This window comes from Lepus europaeus, chromosome 5 (genome assembly GCF_033115175.1).
Source record: "Lepus europaeus isolate LE1 chromosome 5, mLepTim1.pri, whole genome shotgun sequence".
Taxonomy (NCBI): domain Eukaryota; kingdom Metazoa; phylum Chordata; class Mammalia; order Lagomorpha; family Leporidae; genus Lepus; species Lepus europaeus.
In genome coordinates this window covers 31,740,153-31,759,311 of record NC_084831.1, presented here as the reverse complement: position 1 = coordinate 31,759,311, position 19,159 = coordinate 31,740,153, and positions in this window count along the sequence as shown.

Here is a 19,159-nt window from a genome sequence, read left to right as displayed (position 1 = left end):
ACTGCTGCCCCTCTCTAGACCTCCTCCCCCAAACCGGCCATTCCCTCTTCTTGTCATGGGCATCTATGGGGCCCTCCTAGATCGGGGTTGGGGGGGTGGTGGTGAAATGAATCCACTTGGTCGCTGACGCTGCCGCCGCTGCCGCCGCCGCCGCCGCCGCCAGGGAGTTCCCAAATGGTGGAGAGGAGACGGACCGGCCGGCACTGTAACGGCGGCCTTTTAAGGAGAGCTTCCCCCGTGCTACACATGACCTCACCGGGCGCCCACAACCACCACACGAGGGCGGTACTATTATTATCCCCCATTTTAGGGCCCAGGAGATGGAGAGCCCAAACAGCTGGTCTGCGGCAAAGCCAAGGCTGGAAGTGTCCAAGTCCAGAGCCTTTGCACTTGGCAGCCCTGCTACTACAGGAGGCTTTACCACGTGTGTGGATCCCCCCCCCCCCGCCCACTCCCTACTCTCCAGCATGAAGCCCCCTGGGATATGTTGGGGCTAACACAGGTCAAGGAAAGGATTGAGAAACACTACTGCATCATCTGGACCTCAAAAGGGGTGGCACATTGGAATGGAGACCAGGCACTGATGCCAAAGAAGATGGGTCTTTCCTTCTGCCTCTGGGGCCCTTGGGTCCCAGGCGCTCAGAGCTCTGTTAGTGTCAGTTGGGTCTGCTTCGTGAAGAGGCCCGGGACCTCTCAGAGGCCACTCACCTTTGTCCCTGTGAGTCCCGATGCCAGGCTTCTTTTTCCTTTCTTCAAATCCCTGGTGGCAGGGAGGAAAGATGAACTCTGGTTGTCCCCAAACCAGCCACACCAAGCACCTTTGTGTGCTCTAGAAGGTCCCATCTGGGCACACAGCTCTTGACCACTGCTGAGTGGAGGTGAGCCAAAGCCAGGCAGTTGAATACCGGGCAAAGGGCAGGGCCCAGCCCCTGTGACTCTACTGTAACCTGTGTGGCAGTGAGCCCCAAAATCCTCCCTCCCATGGAGTCACAGTGCTTCCCAAGGGATCCGGATCCCCCTGCCGGACCTGCAACAGCTCCTGGAAGACAGGAACCATGTCTTTTTCACTTCTGAATCCTCACCTGGGACCTGGGACTGGAGTAGGAGTGTAATGAATCTGTGTCCAGTGAGTGAATGTTTGGACTCCCTCAGATACAGGCATCAGAGAAGCCCTTTGGGTATAGCCCCAGGCTCCTCTATGTGCTAGCTGTGTGGTTGATGGTAGGCAGCCCAGTCATCCTCCCTGTGTGTAAAACGAGCATATCAACAGTGTCACCCTAATGGGGTTGTTTGGGGGGCAGAACAAGAAAATGCACAGGAAGCATTTAGCACAAGTGCCTGGGAGCTGAGGCCAGGCTGGTCCCCCTCCTGGCCTGATTCCAGTCTGTCAGTGTAGCAACGCAAGATTCCAGATATGGCCTGACCAAGCCAGCACAATAGGCCTATTATTTCCCCCAGTCTGGACACGACACATTGTTAATGCAGCCTAAGACTGCTGGGCTTCGGAGCTTTCTCTCCCATGATTAGTTCCCATCAGGTTATGGTCAACTAAATCATTCAGATTCTTTTCACCGGAGCTGGGGTCAAGTCAGGCCTCTCCCCCTTCCCTTGCTTTGTGTAATGTCTTGAAGCCATGGCCCAACAATGTCCAATGTCATCTTGCTCGTTCCAGCCTGCTGAAATTGTTTTGAATGCTGTTTCTGTTGCCCACTGTTTTCTCTCTCAATGTAGTTCCAGCCTGCCCCTTGTAGCTTCACCTCTGTAGTCGGTCAGCACAGAACCCCATAACACGCCGTTTATGTGTTACCTTTGGTGTCTGTGAACACTATTGGGGCACTGCTAATACAGCAGTTCGCAATGATTGAGCACCCACTGTGAGCTGGGCAAGGTTTGCGCTAAGTGCTGTGCATATATCATAGCATTCACGCCTTAAAACACCACTGGAAAAGGTTTTTTATTTTATTTTATTTTATTTTTTTGACAGGCAGAGTTAGACAGTGAGAGAGAGAGACAGAGAGAAGGTCTTTTTTCCATTGGCTCACCCCCCAAGTGGCTGCCATGGCCGGCACATTGCAGTCGGCACGCTGCATGATCCGAAGCCAGGAGTCAGGTGCTTCCTCCTGGTTTCCCATGTGGGTGCAGGGTCCAAGGACGTGGGCCATCCTCCACTGCCTTCCTGGGCCACAGCAGAGAGCTGGACTGGAAGAGGAGCAACTGGGACAGTATCCGGCACCCCGACTAGGACTAGAACCTGGGGTGCCAGCACCGCAGGGGGAGGATTAGCCTAGTGAGCTGCGGAGCCGGCCTGGAAAAGGTTGTTTTTAATACCCCCATCTAATAAATGGAAAGCCTGAGGCCAAGAGAAGCAAAGCAGAGGTTAAACTTTATCAACCCAGAGTCAGACCCCTTTTTCTGATGAAGAGTACGGCCGGCCATAGGCTTGTCATTTAGCCTACAGTCCAACCACAGACCCCACTGTCCCATCCCTATCCCCATCCTCCTTCCCACCTCCTTACCCAAAGCCATTGAGGGCCTTGCTGAGGCTCCCCAGTCTGTGATGGCCAAAGGGTAACCCCACAGGTACTTACTGGCCTCAGGAGCCTGGAAGGAAGCCGTGGGCCCATTTCTCCGTAGCAATATTCTATTCATTAGAGCAGCAGTAAGAACAAGGGCTTGCCCCCAAGGGACAGTCAGCCCCCCTTTCTGTGGCAGGACCACCCCTCAGCCATCTCTAACCCTTTCTGGGTCCGGCCCAGCCTCATGGTGGAAGACAAACCTTAAGAGCTCTTCTTGTCACTGTCCATAGTCTGTGTCCCCCAGGGCACCAAGCCCAGCCTGGTGGGTTTTTCCTTTGCCATCACATACCCGCTGCATGGCTGCTGAGGAGGCCCCCGGACCCTCCGAGCTTCCTGGGAGGCCTAGCAGCAGAGTTAGGGCAAAGATCCCAGAGGCAGGTTACCCGGCTTCATCGCCTGTCACCACCATGACAGTTCACTCTTGGCAAGCAATGAATCTCTCTGAACCTCGGGTCCCAGCTGTGAATTGGAGGTGAAAACCAAACCTTTCTAGTAGAGTTGGCTTGAGGACGAAGTGGGGCGCTCAGAGCAGCGCTTGGCACACAGATCCTCATGACTATTATTGTTATTAGAACCCAAGGCCACTTTGGTCAGGAGGAGAAAACTCACACCAAGGGTTAGGGGCTAACTTTATGTCTGGTGACGCAAAATGCTATTTTTGGAACAGTAGGGTGCTGCTGAGGCAGGATTACTAGGTGGAGCTGCTGGAGTGTTGGTGCTAGGAGATTGTTGCTGACTGAATGTGTTGCCAGATGCCAGTGTTGCTAGGTGGGGTGACTTGCGAGCTCATCCAGTGGTGAGATCTAGACTTTCGGGAAAAAGTAGGAGCCAAGTCCATGCCCTGGCAGCACCCACATGGCTCAGTAGCGAATAGCAAATGCCATAACCAAATCTGGGGTTAGGAGGCTCCAAGGGAATGGGCAATTGAAGAGGTAAGGTCTAGGCGGAGCCTGGAGCCAGGGCTTCCTGGAATAGCCGCTATGATGAGGATGCCTCACCTCTTCCCATCTTACACCTTTGTTTGCCCTATGGGGAGTAAGCAGGGCAAAAATTAGGATTGGAAGGACTCTTGAGGGTCCCGAAAGAGTCTCTTTGGGAGGAAGTATCTGAGGGCCCTTGAAGCCACTAGAGGCTGCTCGTTCCTGCCTGGATGTTGGTTGGGCAATTGCGAGGCAAGAGAGGCCTCGAGGCTGACCCATCTGATCTCACAAGCTATGGAGCATTCCCGAGGGAGACTCCCTGTGCTGAGCTTCAGGACAGAGCTGGGTGGTGGGTCTGACTTCTGAGCCTTCGTTCTCAGGAGGTTGACAAGCACGGGGAGTGCCCAGAGAGCCCTTGAGACAGCTGGGACCTCGCCACCAGTGACAGCCAGTGTGCCAGGATCTTCTCACCCTAAACTCCTCCAAGTTCAAGGTCCTGCTCAGAAGAGACAACCCTACTTCCTCAGGAAGGCTCTGACCCCTGAGAAGAGGTAAGAATGACAGGGTGGAAGAAACTGGGTGATGTCAGCCTTGGCTCAAAGAGCCACGCTTTCCCTCCATGGAATCACACACAAAGGGCACCCCAGGGGTTGGGTTGGACAAAGCTCCCAGGTGGCCCCAGGGCCCAGTAGGTCAGGTGAGGTGCTCCTTGGGCAAGAGCCCAGTGCCTGGCCTCAGCAGAGAGGGTGGGGACTGATGCCTGAGCAATACCTCTCCCTTCCTGGCTGGTCAGACCTCTGCCCTCCTCATGCTCACCCCACATCCCTTCAAGGAAGCCCTGCCTTGGTCTATTGGCCTTGAACCTCTCAGAGTTGGAAGGGTCTTTCAGAGTAAGAGAGTTGCTGGCAGGTGGCAGAAGCAGAACCTGCTCAGGTCCCCTTGGAGTCCTGCCCTCACCTGGCACCTCCTTCTACTCATCTGCATGAAAAGTGTGCTGGGCGACCCGCTGTTACGTGATGGCTGCTTCCGCCTGCGCTCCGGCTAGGCCAAGCTCTCTGGCTGGCTCCAGAGCTGCATGGTAGTGCGTGATCACAGACTGATTAAGAGTCACAGATAAGAGAAAAGCCAGGATGGTTAAACAGTGTGGGCCTGGAGTCAGGCTCCCAAGTTTAAATACAGTTCTGTCTGTAGCTAACTGCACAACCTTAGGCATGTCACTTCCCTCCTGTGATCCTCATCTAATCTGTAATATGCCTCCTCACGCTATCCTGAAGACACAGGGAGACAATGTGTGTGTGCAAAACAACCTTTACAGTTGGCTCTCGACAAATATTAATATATTTCCTTTATCCCTTCCCTCGGACTGGCAGGCTATATGACAATGGGAAAACAAGCTTCTTACCTCGTTCTGAGATTAAAAACTTAAAACACAGGAGCTTTATGCTTAAATACAAAAGCATGCTTAGAAAGGAAGCTTGTCATTGCATTGCCTGGCTTACTCTGGGCCTCCCCAGCAGCTCAGAGATGAACCAAGCATGGGTCGTCTTGTCCTTCGGTGGAGGGGAGCAGGTAGGGTTACCTCCAGTTGTGGAGACAAATACAGGCAGAATGTTACAAAATGATGTGGCCGATGCCTCCCAGAGATCTGTCTACGTGCATAGCAGAGAAAAGATTCTGTTTGAGGGGTGGAGGTCGGGGAAAGCCTCTCGGAGCAGGGGAGGATGGAGCCAAGGTGGAGGAGTGAGTAAGGAGGGGCACAGCACAGACGGTGGAGAGGAGGATGGTGGGTGCAGAACCTGGAAGCTGCTTGCGCTGGCTGGGTGTAAATGGAAATTGCTAGGCACCGGGGCTGAGAAGCAAGGAGATCTCACATTCACATTGGGACGATAGTGGGCAGCCACTGAAAGGATTCCCAGCACACTAGGAAATTGACTACATCCCTGCTGTATAACGAAGACGCCGTGAGGAACGGGCATTTGGCACAGTGGGTTAAGCTGCTACTTGCAATGCCAGCATCCCTTAGGAGAGTGCTAGTTCGGGTCCCGGCTGGTTCACTTTGATCCAGCTAATGCGGGAAGGTTCAAGTATTTGGGCCCCTGCCACCCATGTGGGAGCTCCTGGCTTTGGCCTGGTGCAGACCTGGCTGTTGCAGCCATCTGGGAAGTGAACTAGCAGATGGGAGATCTGGCTTTCTCTGTGTCTCTCCCTCTTTGCCTTTCAAATAAATAGATCTTTAAAATATATATATATATACTGAGAGAGATGGGTGTTGTGACAGAGTGGGGGTTAAGCTGCTACTTGGAATGCCCACATCCTGTGTCAGAATGCCTGGGATCAAGTCCCACTTCCACCTCAAATCCAGCGTCCTGCTCATGTGTGTCCTAGGAGGCAACAGGTAATGGCTCAAGTGCTTGGGTCCCTGCCACCCACGTTGCAGACCCGAATGGAGTTTCAGGCTCCTGGCTTTGTCCTGGCATGCCTTAGCTGTTGCAGACATTTGGGGAATGAACTAATGGATTGAAGATATTTCTCTGTCTCTGTCTCTGTCTCTCTGTCTCTCTCTCTCTCTCTGTCTCTCTCTCTCTGCCTTTCAAATAAATCTAAACATTGTTTTAAAAAGACACCGCTATTTGTCATCTCAAACCCCCATCCCATCCCCAGTGGCCTGTGGCAGCGATGCCTCACGGCTCCTCTCTGATCCAATCTCCAACAATGATCAGCCAGATTTTTTAAAACTCAAATAAGACCATTTTATCTCCCTGTTTAAAATCTACCTGTTACTTGCGTTGGATAAATTTTCAAGAAATTCCAAAGCTACTTTTAATAGTTTGGGGTGTGCCCCACAGGAATAAAAAACAATGGGAAGAGGTAAGTCTCACCCCCACCCCCAGGAGTAGCCCCAGGGGAGAGAGGCCACCTGAGGGCAAGAAAGGGACCTGCTGCGCTCAGGGCCACAGGGACTCCAACTGACGCTGGGACCAGGGAAGAAATGCAGACACAGCGGGCTGGGCTCCAGGGGAGGGGCAAGAGGCTGGGGCCTGAAGCCACTCAGCTGCTCAGGTTCCTCTTCTCCTTCGCCCTTTTCGGCCTCCAAGTCCCTCTGCTTGCAGGCGCAGCAGGAAGCCCGTCCTCCTAACCGAGCCGCTCTGCTTTTTCAGTTTCTCTGGCAGGCAAGCTCATGCTGGTCCCTACAGGCTGCAGAGACGGCGGCGGCTCCAGCCTGCCTCCATCGCGTGCCCTCGTTCTCTGCCATTGCAGGCCTCCATGCATATTTGGTGAATAAAAGGATAGATGAGCAAAGGGGCCATCAGTAATAATCCCTTCCCCTAAGTTTCTGGGTCGGGGGCTCCAAAGCACCACCTGAGTTCCTTCCTAAGAGAAGTGAGACCAGAGAGGTAAAGGGACTTGCCCAAGCTCACAGAGCAAGTCAGCAGCAGTAGAACTTAGCCTCCAACCCCACTGGGGTTCTGAGAGGTCGCCCTTGCAGAGAAACACCAGGCCGTGTTTTGCCTGGTCTCTGAGACCCAGGATGGGCCCTGCAGACTGGTGCTAGAAGGCCCACAGGGCCCCCAAACACCAGGTCCTGTCTCCTCCTGCCAGGGATTGGTTGGGAGCTGGAATTCCCTCTCCTCAGCTTGCAGTCTGGCCTCTTCCTTGGGACTGCTAGGCCCTGGGCTGGGTGTAGGGTGTAGGCCACCTATTGGGCTGGACCGCAGTTAGGAGCTAAGATAAGATCTGTGCTAGAGTCTAGACTTTCAGCTGGGCTCTGAGCTGGATGCTGGGTGCCTTGCACTCTAGACTTCAGGCTTAACTTTGGTGTGAATTCCAGGCTCAGAGCATCTGAGGTCCTCTGGGTTCTGGGTCTATAAGCTAGGCTTTGCTCTAAGTCCTGAGTTCTGCTCTTTGGCTCTGGGTAGAATTTAAGCCTCAACTGAGTTAGGCTCTAAGTTGTGCAGTCTGGAGTCTTTGGTTCTGTTGATTCTGAATTGAACTTTGATGAGCATTGGCCTGGCTCAGGCTTTGGGTTCTGGGTTGTATTGTGAGACCTGGGATGGGTCTTGAGCTCTGGGCTCCAGATGTAGCCTTGGGGGCTGGACACTGGGCTGGGCTCTGTTCTAGACCTCAGTTCTAGATGGTCTCAGAACTCTGGGCTTCTGTGGGCAGGAGTAGGTGGGTGGAGTGTCACAGAAGAGAGAGGAGCGACTTGCTGAGGCTCTCTCTTCCCCCCACTCCTCTTCCTGGGAGCTTTGCTCCTTCCTCCCAGATGAGAAGCCAATGTGAAGGCTTCTTGAGCTGCCTGAGGACTTTCTTGGCCACGAGGAAGACGTGGGAGGGGAAGGGCAAAGCAGGTGGCATGTAGGGGCATCCTCAGGTGGCCCAATTCCATCCTGCTTGTATCAAGACCTTTCTGCCCAGCAGAGAGCAGCGAGGAAGCCCAGGCACAGCCCACAGCCTGGTTTCCTGGGGAAAGGCGTGAGAGGTGGGTGGTGACCAGGGCCTGGACCCCCCACCTCTCCTACCTCATCCCCCTAACTTTGCCCCACCTGCCCTTCCAGTCAGAAGGCAGGCTGGAAGCCTTAAGGCCCCAGAAGAGGAGATGGTGGGGGCTCACCTGAGCCTCTGTGGGAGCCTGGCTGCTCACCCTGTCTCTCCCCTCCAATGGACCCACTCCACGTTTGCTCCCCTTCAAGGCCCCCTTCCTTCCCCTGCCTGCTCTGGACCCAGCAGGAGCCCTCTGCAGCCTGACCCCTCATTCCACCATGGTGCTTCCTCCACAGTGACCTCATGGAAGCTTCCTGGCCAGGCTACACCCTCTTCACTTGCTGTATCCCCTCCCTGGCCACCTCCAGCCCTGGGAACCCCAGGCCCAAGATGTATGTGCAGCAGACTGCACCTAAGGGACAGGAATTCCTGTAGGGAAATATAACTGGAAGCCATCATTTAAAATTGTGCATAGCACATAACCACCCGAGGGGAAAACAATCAGAACCTGTTCTGCGTTTTCACAGGATGTCCCTTCGAGAGTACATTCAGTTCCTACCTTTATTCTCCTGTATCAACTCGCCCTTCCCTCCACCCCCGGAACGAGACCACCTTGTCAGCCCTCCCCTGGGCGAAACCTCCATGAGGCTCTGTGCAGGAAACCTCACCCCCTAAGCCACATGGGATAGGATCAACAGGATAAGGAACAGTAGAACACTTCCCAAGCTATTCTAGCTACTGGTCTAGAATAGCACCCAGCAGGAGGATGGAGGGAGGGGCTCAGACATAGGCTTTAGCGGAACAGCTAGGATGGGCTTGGCTGTTTTGATCCTTGAGGTCCTGTCCCTTTAAAGTCTTCCTCCCAGTGAGAAAGGATAAACTATGCCTCCTCCTCATTGTCCAGAATTGGCCTTTTGGAGCAAGTAGGGATGACAGTGGGGTGGTTAAATGCAGATCAACTACACACACACACACACACACACGGATGCGAATGCCCCTGCAAAATACAAGTGTTTATTCTCACCAACTGTACAGTCTAAATCCATATTGAGAAAGAGAAACTCGTTCCTAAAAGCCCTATCATTTGGCTCCTGCCTACAGAAGGGCTAACACTCAAATTGTTATTATTTCTCTGAGAGTCAGAGAGAGAACCCCCATCCACTGGCCCCTGACTAGAGCCAAAGTCACGAGCCAGGAACTCAGTTCGGGTCTCCCATGTGGGGGGTAGGAGCCCAGTCATTGGCGCTGTCCCCGCTGCCTCCCAGGATCCGCATCAGCAGGAAGCTGGAGCTAAGAGCAGAGCCAGGCACTGAACTCAGGCACTCTGGTATACGACATGGCTGTCTTCACCACGGGGCCCTACGCCCGCCTCCCAGTGATTTTTCGGAACAATGTCCATTCGTCCTCTGGGTGGGTCCTTGGGCTTCAGCCTGTGCCCCTGGCTACCATGCATGACAAAGAAGCCTGGAGCATCTGCCCATGCTGCCCCCTTAGCTACAGGATGTCCCTGTAAGAGCTATGACGCTATGAGTCCCTCACTGCAGACCAAGTGACAATTGAGAAGGGGGCTGGAATTGAGCACTCCCCTAAACCGAGTGCTCCAAAGCGTGGGGCCTTGGGTCTTCCAAATTCACTCTCGTCATTTCCGTCTCTGTTCCAGGCCTCACGCTGACCACGGCGTCCTCCCTTACAGCTGTTTGTCTTCTAGAAAAACGCCGGGTCACGTGAACTTGTGGTCATGCTTCATTCTTGACATGTTTGATGTTGGTTCGTCCTGTCTCCCCAGCCGGGCCGGGGATGCAGGAACTAGGCCAGGATCCCTTCACGTCACAGCCTGACTCTGGGTCAGGTGCGGTCCCTGAGGAATTCAGAGTCTGAGGGAGAAACCAACAAGTAAATCAGTGATTACGGTACAAGTATGATAAAAATGACGACAGAGGGAAACAGCAAAGATACAGGCCAAGTTGCCACATTGCATAACTCTGGGGATCCATATGATTGGTCCCCTCTGCATTTGTGCAGTGAGAAGGCCCTGGCCAGGGGCAAACCCAGAGGAGGAAGCGTCTGACCCAGACAAGTGCCTTAAGGAGACCAGGCCTGAGCGGAGGCTCCAAGGGCAAGGTTGCCAGGCAGAGGGCAAGCAAGGCTGAGCAAACCCATGTGCAAAGCCACTGAGGGCAAGGGAACATGGGAAATGTTGGGAAATATCAGGAAATACATTTTGGCTGACGTACTGGGCCCATGTGGGGGGAATGCCTAGAGGTTGTTTGTTAAATAAAAGTTAATGAATGCAAGGACTATAATAACAAAAGTCATAATCACCAACATTTGCTAACTACCCACTCTAGGCCAGGCACTGTGCTAAGTGGCTTGCATACATTTTCTTATTTTAGCTTCATAACAAGCCCATGAGGTTGATGCTTTCTTGTACCCCCTCCGTGCACACAAGGAAACTGAGGCTCAGGGGAGTGAATCGGCTTGCTCAGGCTCACAAAGCTAGTGAATGACAGCACTGGGGTAGAACCTAGAACCTGGGTCCTTGACCTCTACTTCCTGCTTTGCTCCACCGGGTGTCCTTGACCTTGGGCAGTGGTCACACCTGCTTTGAGCTTGGTCAGCAGCAGTGCCTTTGGTGGGTCTTGGCATTGACATGGGTCGACTCCAGTGAGGTGTTGAATGGAAGGGGACATGGAGAGAAAGCCCCATGAGCCAGTTTTCCAACGAGGAGCCCCTGGGTTTCCCAAGCTCCCCAGAAGGAATCCGAGGGAGAAAGCACTCTCTGCTGACTTGTGTTTCCCGGGCGTGTCGTGGCTAGGTTGCTTCCTGAAAACCACTCACCCCCGTCGGCATTCTCTCCCACATCACCTGCTTTCCAAGCCCTACAGGACTCCCTGGCCCTCCATGTCTCCCAGCCTAGCCGCCCTCCCTAGCTTCACTGCATCTGCCCTCCCGTAGGGCTGGCATGTCTCTGGCCAACCCCGTCCCCTGCCCTCATCCTGGCTCAGGCCCAGATGATTCCTTTATCTGTACCTGTCCCAGGCTGCTGTGCGCTGCTGGAGGCAACCAGCTCCTCCCAGGGGTGGGGTCTCTGAGCACACTTGCCCTGCAGCGCATTGCCTGCTTCCTGCTGCCTTTCTTCTTCTTCCTCTTCCTCCTCCTCCTCCTCCTCCTCCTCTTCTTCTTCTTCTTCTTCTCCTCCTCCTCCTCCTCCTCCTTCTTCTTCTTCTTTTTTTTTTTTTTGCTAATAGATTTTCCTGAGGCTTATTCCAGGATTTTCCTTCCTCAACATGATCTTAAATGGTGGAGTTCAGAGGGACCTGTTCCTTGAACCCATTTTTTCTTCACCCCCTTTTCTCCCTCCACTTCAATGACTACAATTATACTAATAACTCCAAATGTATGTCTCCACCCAGATTTGCATGCCCGAACACTGTATCCCACCCACTTGTTCATGTAACTAACATTTTTGCGTCTGTAGGTACTGTGCTTAGAAGGTGGCATGGACCTTGCCCTCGTGGGCCCACAGTCAAATAAGCAGGTATAACCAAGCAATTAGAAAGGAGTGTGTTGGCAGAGGACACTGAGGTGACCAGAGAAGAGAGGGCTGATCCAAGAAAAAGGTGTCAGTTAGGCTCAGGTTTGGCTGTGGGTAGCAGAAAAATCCCAAATCACAGTCGGTACAACCAGTTAGGAGTCTGGAGATAATCAGTCCAGAGCTAGTATGATGTATGCCTGATTAGAGCCCTGGTACTTTCCATTTTGTTGCTGGACCATTCTCTACCATCCACAACACCACGTTTCTAGCTCATTGTCCAATGTAGTTGCTCAAGCTCTCATCATCGCACCTACATTTCCAACCACCTCAGCTGAGGAAAGAGCGAAAAATGGCACCTTCTCCCTTTAAATAATAATCCCTGGAAGTTGCACAAAACACTTCGATCTACAGGCTACGGGCCGAATTGAGTCATATAACCACACCTAGCTGCAAGGAATTCTGGGAAAAAATGAATTTTATTCCAGTCCAACCATGGGTGCCACCAAAAACCCGGCCTCTATGACTAAGGACAAACAAGAAAACGGATACTAGGGGACAACTAGTAGTTTCAGCATCCAGCTGTGCTGATGCCTAAACCTAACCTGAAATGTGAGAGGAGACTCCACTTGGCCAAGCGGGGGGTGGGGGGGGTGGGGGGTGCTTTGGGCAGTGGGCTGCAGAGCACATTCCTGGAAATACAAGTGGTTCCAGGCATGTGCAGCATGGAGTGAGTGTAAATAGGAATGTGATAGGAGGCACAGAAAGGATGGTTACATAGGAGTCATTCCAGGGTGGGGGCACACCCCCCCCACCCCCCGCAGAAAGAGGCACACCTAGAGGAGGCGCCAAGCTGGGTTAAAATTAGTTTCCTCCTGATTGGGAGCCTAGGTGTGGCTTATCCCTAGAAGTCCCCAAAGTCTCCTCCCTCCTCCCTCCTCCCTCCTCCCTGGCTCAGGCCTGGAGCCACCAGAGCCGTGCATTGCATTTAGGCCAAGTCCCCTGGGCAAGGAGGCGCTGGAGGCTCCCGAGCTGGGCTAAGGCCTTGAGGCAAGAATCTGGGGCCAGTCAGTGGCAGCAAGGCCATCGGCCCCATCAGCTGCATTTGTTGGTCAATGGCAGGGAAGCAGGGGCAGCTGAGCCCACAGAAATTACCAGCTGGGGCCTCCCCCGAGACACGTTAGCAGGCCTTCCAAAGGTTGTGTTTATTTCCCTTGTGTGTTCGCAGACTCCGGGGCAGGGCAGCCAGCTGGGCGTGGGGCGTCTGGCTCTCTGGAGGAAGGGACTCAATCCCCTTGGCTCTGCCCCCACTGCCCTCTGATCCTGTAGCAAATAGACAACGATCTCTGCCCAGGCCACTAAGAGACTTCAACAGGGAATCCCAAATGCTCCAACACCTCTCCGCTCCCTACTGTGAGCTCACAGTGTCCCCACCCTGTCCCCTCTCCCAAGAAACACATATATCACACACAGACTCCCAATAAACGCTGCTTATACCACATACCCAGTCCTCACTTATCTCTACACATGCATCATACATATGCTACATATAGGCAAAGTCTTCCCATCACCCACAGTACGTACAGACCCACGCACCTTGACTCACCCGTGGTATACAGACATACTATACACATGATATTCTAACATGCCTACCCTCCATATGTACCATCCCATACACACATACATCCAAACCTATTCACTCACCTACACATCACTCTCAGACCCTATGGATGTCCCCTACATTTGGGGACAGGCTCCTCAAGTTCTCCTATCCACATGAGCCTTTGCCTTCTGAGCTTGGATAGGACAGAGACCCAGAGAGGCAGTTGGAGTAGAGAAGGAAGCACCTTTGCATCCCCCGTGCCAAAGGCTCAGCCCCCAACAAGCAAAAGAGACTGACTTTTCCCCTACTAACCTGTGAGCCTATATTTGTCCCTGACGTCAGGGACATGGAGTTCTGGGCAGGAGACCCAGCATGATGCCCCAGCTCTGCCCCCAAGGCCCAAGATGCCCTAGGGAAAATAGCCCTGGCTGGCAGGCTGGCCATGCCAGGCCTCCCAGTGTTATGGTGGTAAAAGAGCCCTTATGCAACAGATACTGTGGAATGTGCAGGGCACCTGCAGGAGCTGACCCCAGCAGACCTCAGGAGAGTGTGAAGAGCAAAGGTCCTCACAGGTATTGACACCTACTCTGTGCCAGGTACCGTACCCAGAACGCCACAATATTGTCACCTGTCATTCTCATGTATCTGTTACCCCCATTTTATGAACAAGAAAGAGAACTGGGGCCCACAGAGATGGCCAGAGCTGCACATTCAGAGAATGGTAGGGGCTGGCTTGGAACCGGGAACCGTTTGTTGCCCCGAGGACGGGCTGTGATGCTGCAGCAAGGTGGCTCCAGGCCACCATGACTCAGGCAATGGTCCTGAGCCACATGGTGCTCTGTCCTAGGCTTCTTCCTCCTTCATACTTTCCCACTGATTGGCAGCATTGAGGCAGGAAGCCTCAGTCTGAGCAAGTGGAGCTGGGGATTAGGAAAGAGGGAAACAATTGGCTGACTTGTGAGCTTGTACCAAGACCACAAGCTAAACCCATATTGTTCCTGGATATTGAACCAAAACTGGCTCTAGGCCAAGAGCTGGAGCTATAGTTTGAGGTCTTTCAGAACTAGAAATCAGAGGTGGAGCTGAGCCAGGAGCCAAACCTGGAGTTGCTGCTGCCACTGGAACAGACCCAAGCCAGGGCAAGGGGTTGGAGCTGGAGCCAGGGCCTTTGTGGAGGGGATGAGTGACAGCGAACCTGCCCAGCACGCCAGGCAGTAGGCTGGTTGCAGAGGAGGGATCCACGGGACTCATGCTGTTCAACACGGGAGAGAACGAGCCACACAGAAAACTTTAATCCATGGCATGCCAGCCTCTGGCAAAAGGAGCCTGCGTGAAGCTAAGCTTTGGAAGGCAGCCAGGGATGAGAAAGACCGTGTGTGGCAGGAGCAAAGTCTCAGAGGCAGGAAAGCCCAGTCCCAGGCCTGTTCAGAGGAGGATGGGCCAGCATTCTGTCTGGCTTGAGTGTGCAGCCAGCCAACAGAGCAGTGGGTACAAGGCTGCTGAGGTTGGTGACAAGGGCCCACACGATCTGGTGACCTGTTTGGGAACTTGAACTTCATCCAGAGGGCAACAGGCTATCATTGACAGGAATTAAAGACAGTGACGTGGTCAGCCTTGCAATGTAGAAGAGCCCTATGGCTGCTGATGTGGAAGAGGGGCTGAGGGAGGGGGTGGGGACCATAAGGCAGGGAGAGCAAGGAGGAGGCTGGTGTGTTGGCCCAGGAAGGAGATCGGGAAGCCCAAACTGGGAGAGTGAGCCAGAAGGGAGGGAAGGGGACAGATGTAAGATCTGCAGAAGGGCAGAACTGACAGATTTGCTAATCATTTGGAGATGGAATGAGAGGGACAGGGTGAAGGTGAGGAGGACACCAGGGTAGAGCCCAAGGGTTAGACTGAAAGGCGATTGGGTTGCAAGGGCGGGGCCACCCCAGGAGAAACCAGAGGGCCAGAGCCTGAGCTCCAGGCTTGTCCTCCCAACTCCGCCTCTCACCAGCTGGGTCTACACCGCATGTGACTAATGCTCTTGAATGCCAGTTTCTCGTCTGTGGAGTGGGGAGATTGTGTCTCCCCTTAGGATTTCGTGACGATCGAACACTATACATGTGCGGTGTCTGGAACATGGCAGGAGTCAATACATCGGATCTCCATCTGCCAAGCAAGATGCAGGCCTTTCTCAGTAGTGACCTCAATGCCGCCGGCTAAGTATCCCACCAGGGACGGTTCCAGGAGCCAGTCAGGCAGCTCTGGGTGCCACTGGTCTCCCAACTTCCCCACAGCTGGGAAGAGTGTCCCGGGGGTCCTGTTTCCTCACTCTCCAGCCACTGGGGCTCCCCTTCCCAGCAGTGTCCCAGAGGCCCACCACCCTGGTGGGCAGGAAGGAGCTGCCGGAGGGCACTTTGGAACCCTTGGGCTTGCCCCTAACTCACCTGTTGTCTGACCACAGCAGGCTCTGATCACAGCCGCTCCTCCCCACCTGCTCCTCAGTCTACCTCTGCACTCAGGTATCGGGGAAGGGCTCAGTCTGCAGTATGGAGGCTAAGGCCACCTGGGGAGGCAGGTGTCTTTCAGTCTTGTCTCCTCCTTTAATATCCTGCCAGCTCCCCTAAAGACAATCTCTTAACCCCTTAGGTATAAATGGATCCTCACAGTCTGCTCCAAGCCTCTGGCTGTGCCTATACTATGAGGGTTATCTTACTGCTCCCCGGAGCCCTGTCTTACCAGTGAGGAATCTTAAGCCGGACCCCTCTTCTGAGCCCCAGAGCCCCAGTAGTATTCCACCCATCTCCCCAGGGCTGACCCAGACTCTCAGACCCCCTAAGGTCAGTGAATGGATTCACCTCCTGCCCATTCTCCCAGGCCAGAAACGCCAAAGTCAGTTCTGTCTCCTCTCTCACTCACAGACCTCATAGCCTGTCAAACTTACTTTCTTTTTTTTTTTTAAGAGTTTATTTATTTATTTATTTATTTATTTGAAAGGCAGCATTAAGAGAGGCAGAAGCAGAGAGAGAGAAGTCTTCCATCTACTGGTTCACTCCCCCAAATGGCTGCAATGGCCAGAGCTGGAACTGATCCAAAGCCAGGAGCCAGGTACTTCTGGGTCTTCCACGCAGGTGCAGGGGCCCAAGCACTGGGGACATCTTCCACTGCAGAGCGCTGGATAGGAAGTAAAGGAGCCGGAAATTGAACCGGCGCCCATATAGGATGCCGGCACTGCAGGTGGTGGACTTACCTGCTATGCCACAGCACTGCGCTCCTCAAGCTTACTTTCTGAACACCTGTCACCTGTCTGTCCCCTGCCATCTCCACTCCCCTTCAGGCGCTTCTTCGGCCCAGGCACTTGTTCTCGTGGCCTCCAGCTCAGCTGTGTACACTCACAGGCCTACTGATCTTTTCTGAGGTTCAGGCATCCCAGTGGCATGAGCTGCCCCACTCTGACATGTTTGAGAAATCTTTTATGAGAAGAAGGTGCCCCAGGAGGCAACGTTTTAAAAATCAGGCAATCGAGAATCACAACCAAATAAAAGATCTGCCTTTCCGGAGAAGCTTGCCTTTCGAATCCTTGCAACAGGGGAATTGCCCAAGAGGGTTCCCCCCACCTTTCTTTGTACAACAACAATTAACACCACTTTGCAAAAGGCATACAAAAATACAGTATTAAAAGAGACTGCCTGTAGCCTAGTGCCACCAGTCGCTTATAAAACACAAGCCTCCCAGATCCTCAGTTGTTTCAAAAGGAGCCAAAATCTGAGTTTTAGATGAAATTTCATAACTTTTCAATGTTGGCAATCAATGTTAAAAAAATCCTTAAAAACATTATTCAGGCCCCCAGTTCACAAGGTTGGGCACTTCTCATCTATCTTCCACTCTCTCTAATAACAGAAACAAAAATACTTTTTAAAACAAAATCCTACTTTAACCAATGCTTATTAGTTGCAATCATGGTTTCAAGGACCTCACATAGAATTCTTGTAATCTGGGGCTGGCACTATGGCAAAGCGGGTAAGCCCCTGCCTGCAGTGTTGGCTGCTCCACTTCCAATCCAGCTCCCTGCTAATGCACCCGGGAAAGCAGCAGAAGATGGCCCAGGGGCTTAGGTCCCTGCCACCCATGTGGGAGACCTGGAAGAGGCTCTTGGCTCCTGGTTTTAGCCTGGCCCAGTTCCTAGTCATTGTGGCCATTTGGGGAATGGACCAATGGATGAAAGACCTCTCTCCTCTCTCTCTCTCTCTCTCTCTCTCTCTCTCTCTCTCTCTCTAACTCTGCCAAATAAATAAATACATCTTTAAAAAATAAATAAATTCTTGTAATCCAAAACTCCACCAGGTAGTGGAGAAACCTCCACTCATTGAATTCAACACTTTTCCCGCTGAGGCCCAGAGAAATGAGGTCATTTGCTGAGAAACACAGCTCATCCCTGGAAGGGCCAGGATTAACTGTAAAGATCTTTGGGATCACAGACTATGTTTTGTGCGCTAATTCCTTCCACAGCTCGATAACTGGCGGGTGCGTGAATGAGGGAACTCAAGAAGAAAAACTCAAGCGCACATGTCTCCCGCGAACACCTGCCTGCAAAGCCAGCGGCCCGCCCCATCAGAGGACTCGGGGAAGACGCACCGGGGGTCCGCGGCGGCTCGGTGGGGAGCGGGGCTTGCACAATGCAGGTGCCGGCTGCTCCCTCCCTTCCGCCGCTTTGAGGCTGCAGGACAGCCCAGGCCACCGCTTCCTGCGCGCAGCCCGGGTCCTGCGACGTCCGGCTGCCGGCCCCGCGGCCCCTCAAGCCCTGAACGGAGATGGGGGTGGGTGGGGAAGAGGCGCTCCTTGCCCGGCCTCGGGCGTTCTAGGCACATCTGCCAACTGTGCCATCACAGATTTACCTCCTTGTGCTCCGCGCCCCGCGCCTCTTGACACGCAAGGTGCCAGGTAGTCAATCAGGCGCTCAGAGCCCATTGAAGTTCCGTATCCTCCCCACCCCCACGGCTACGATAACCAGGAAGCCTTCGCCATTGCGGGACACTTTCTAGGTGGCTGGAAACGTCCAGCTGAGAGCTTGGTGGGACTGATTCGTTTAATCTCCACAGCCATGCAGGATGAGTCCCGGTTCCCTATTTACACTTAGGAGACTCAAGACCAGAGGGGTTAAGTGCCTTCCTCAGGGCGGCACAGCAGGGATCTAACTCCAGCATCTTGCCTATTGCAGCCCACTGGCCTGGGGATGTAGACCCAGGTGACTGCTTCCCTGGCCCTCCGGAAGCTGCCTTTCTGGAGATGAGGGTTGGGACAGGGACACCCTAATTACTCACAGGTAGGCGGAAAGACAGGCATGCAGACCGGGCCAGCACCTCCCAGGCTAGGCTCCTGCTGCAACACAGCCATGTTCCCCACCTCGGTACTCCGACACAGGGACAGCCTCCAGCATGTCTGTGTTGGCGGGGACCTCTGGAAAGGCCTTTCTCTGCCCCGCAACACCTGATAGAGGAAAGGCCTGGGCGGTGATGTCCTGATAAATATTTCACAGCCCAGGGAGGGGACTCAGGAGAGACAGGCAGCCCCAAGTTGGGGCATGTTTGAGTTTCCATAGAGTAAATATCCACATGGCCAATTTCAAGCCTCTGAAGTTCAAATTGGACAGTAACACACACATGGTATTTCTACCAGAGCAGCTACGATTGATAATAGTCAAATACAGGGTAAAGCTGCCACCTGCAGTGCCGGTATCCCAAACGGGCACTGGTTGGAGACCTTGCTGCTCCACTTCCTGACCCAGCTCTCTGCTATGGCCTGGGGAGGCAGTGGAAGATGGCCCGGGTCCTTGGGCCCCTGCACCTGCATGGGAGACCTGGAAGAAGTTCCTGTCTCCTGGCTGGCGCCGGCTCAACAGGCTAATCCTCCACCTAGCAGCGCTGGCGCACTGGGTTCTAGTCCTGGTCAGGGCGCCGGATTCTGTCCCGGTTGCCCCTCTTCCAGGCCAGCTCTCTGCTATGGCCCGGGAAGGCAGTGGAGGATGGCCCAAGTGCTTGGGCCCTGCACCCGCATGGGAGACCAGGAG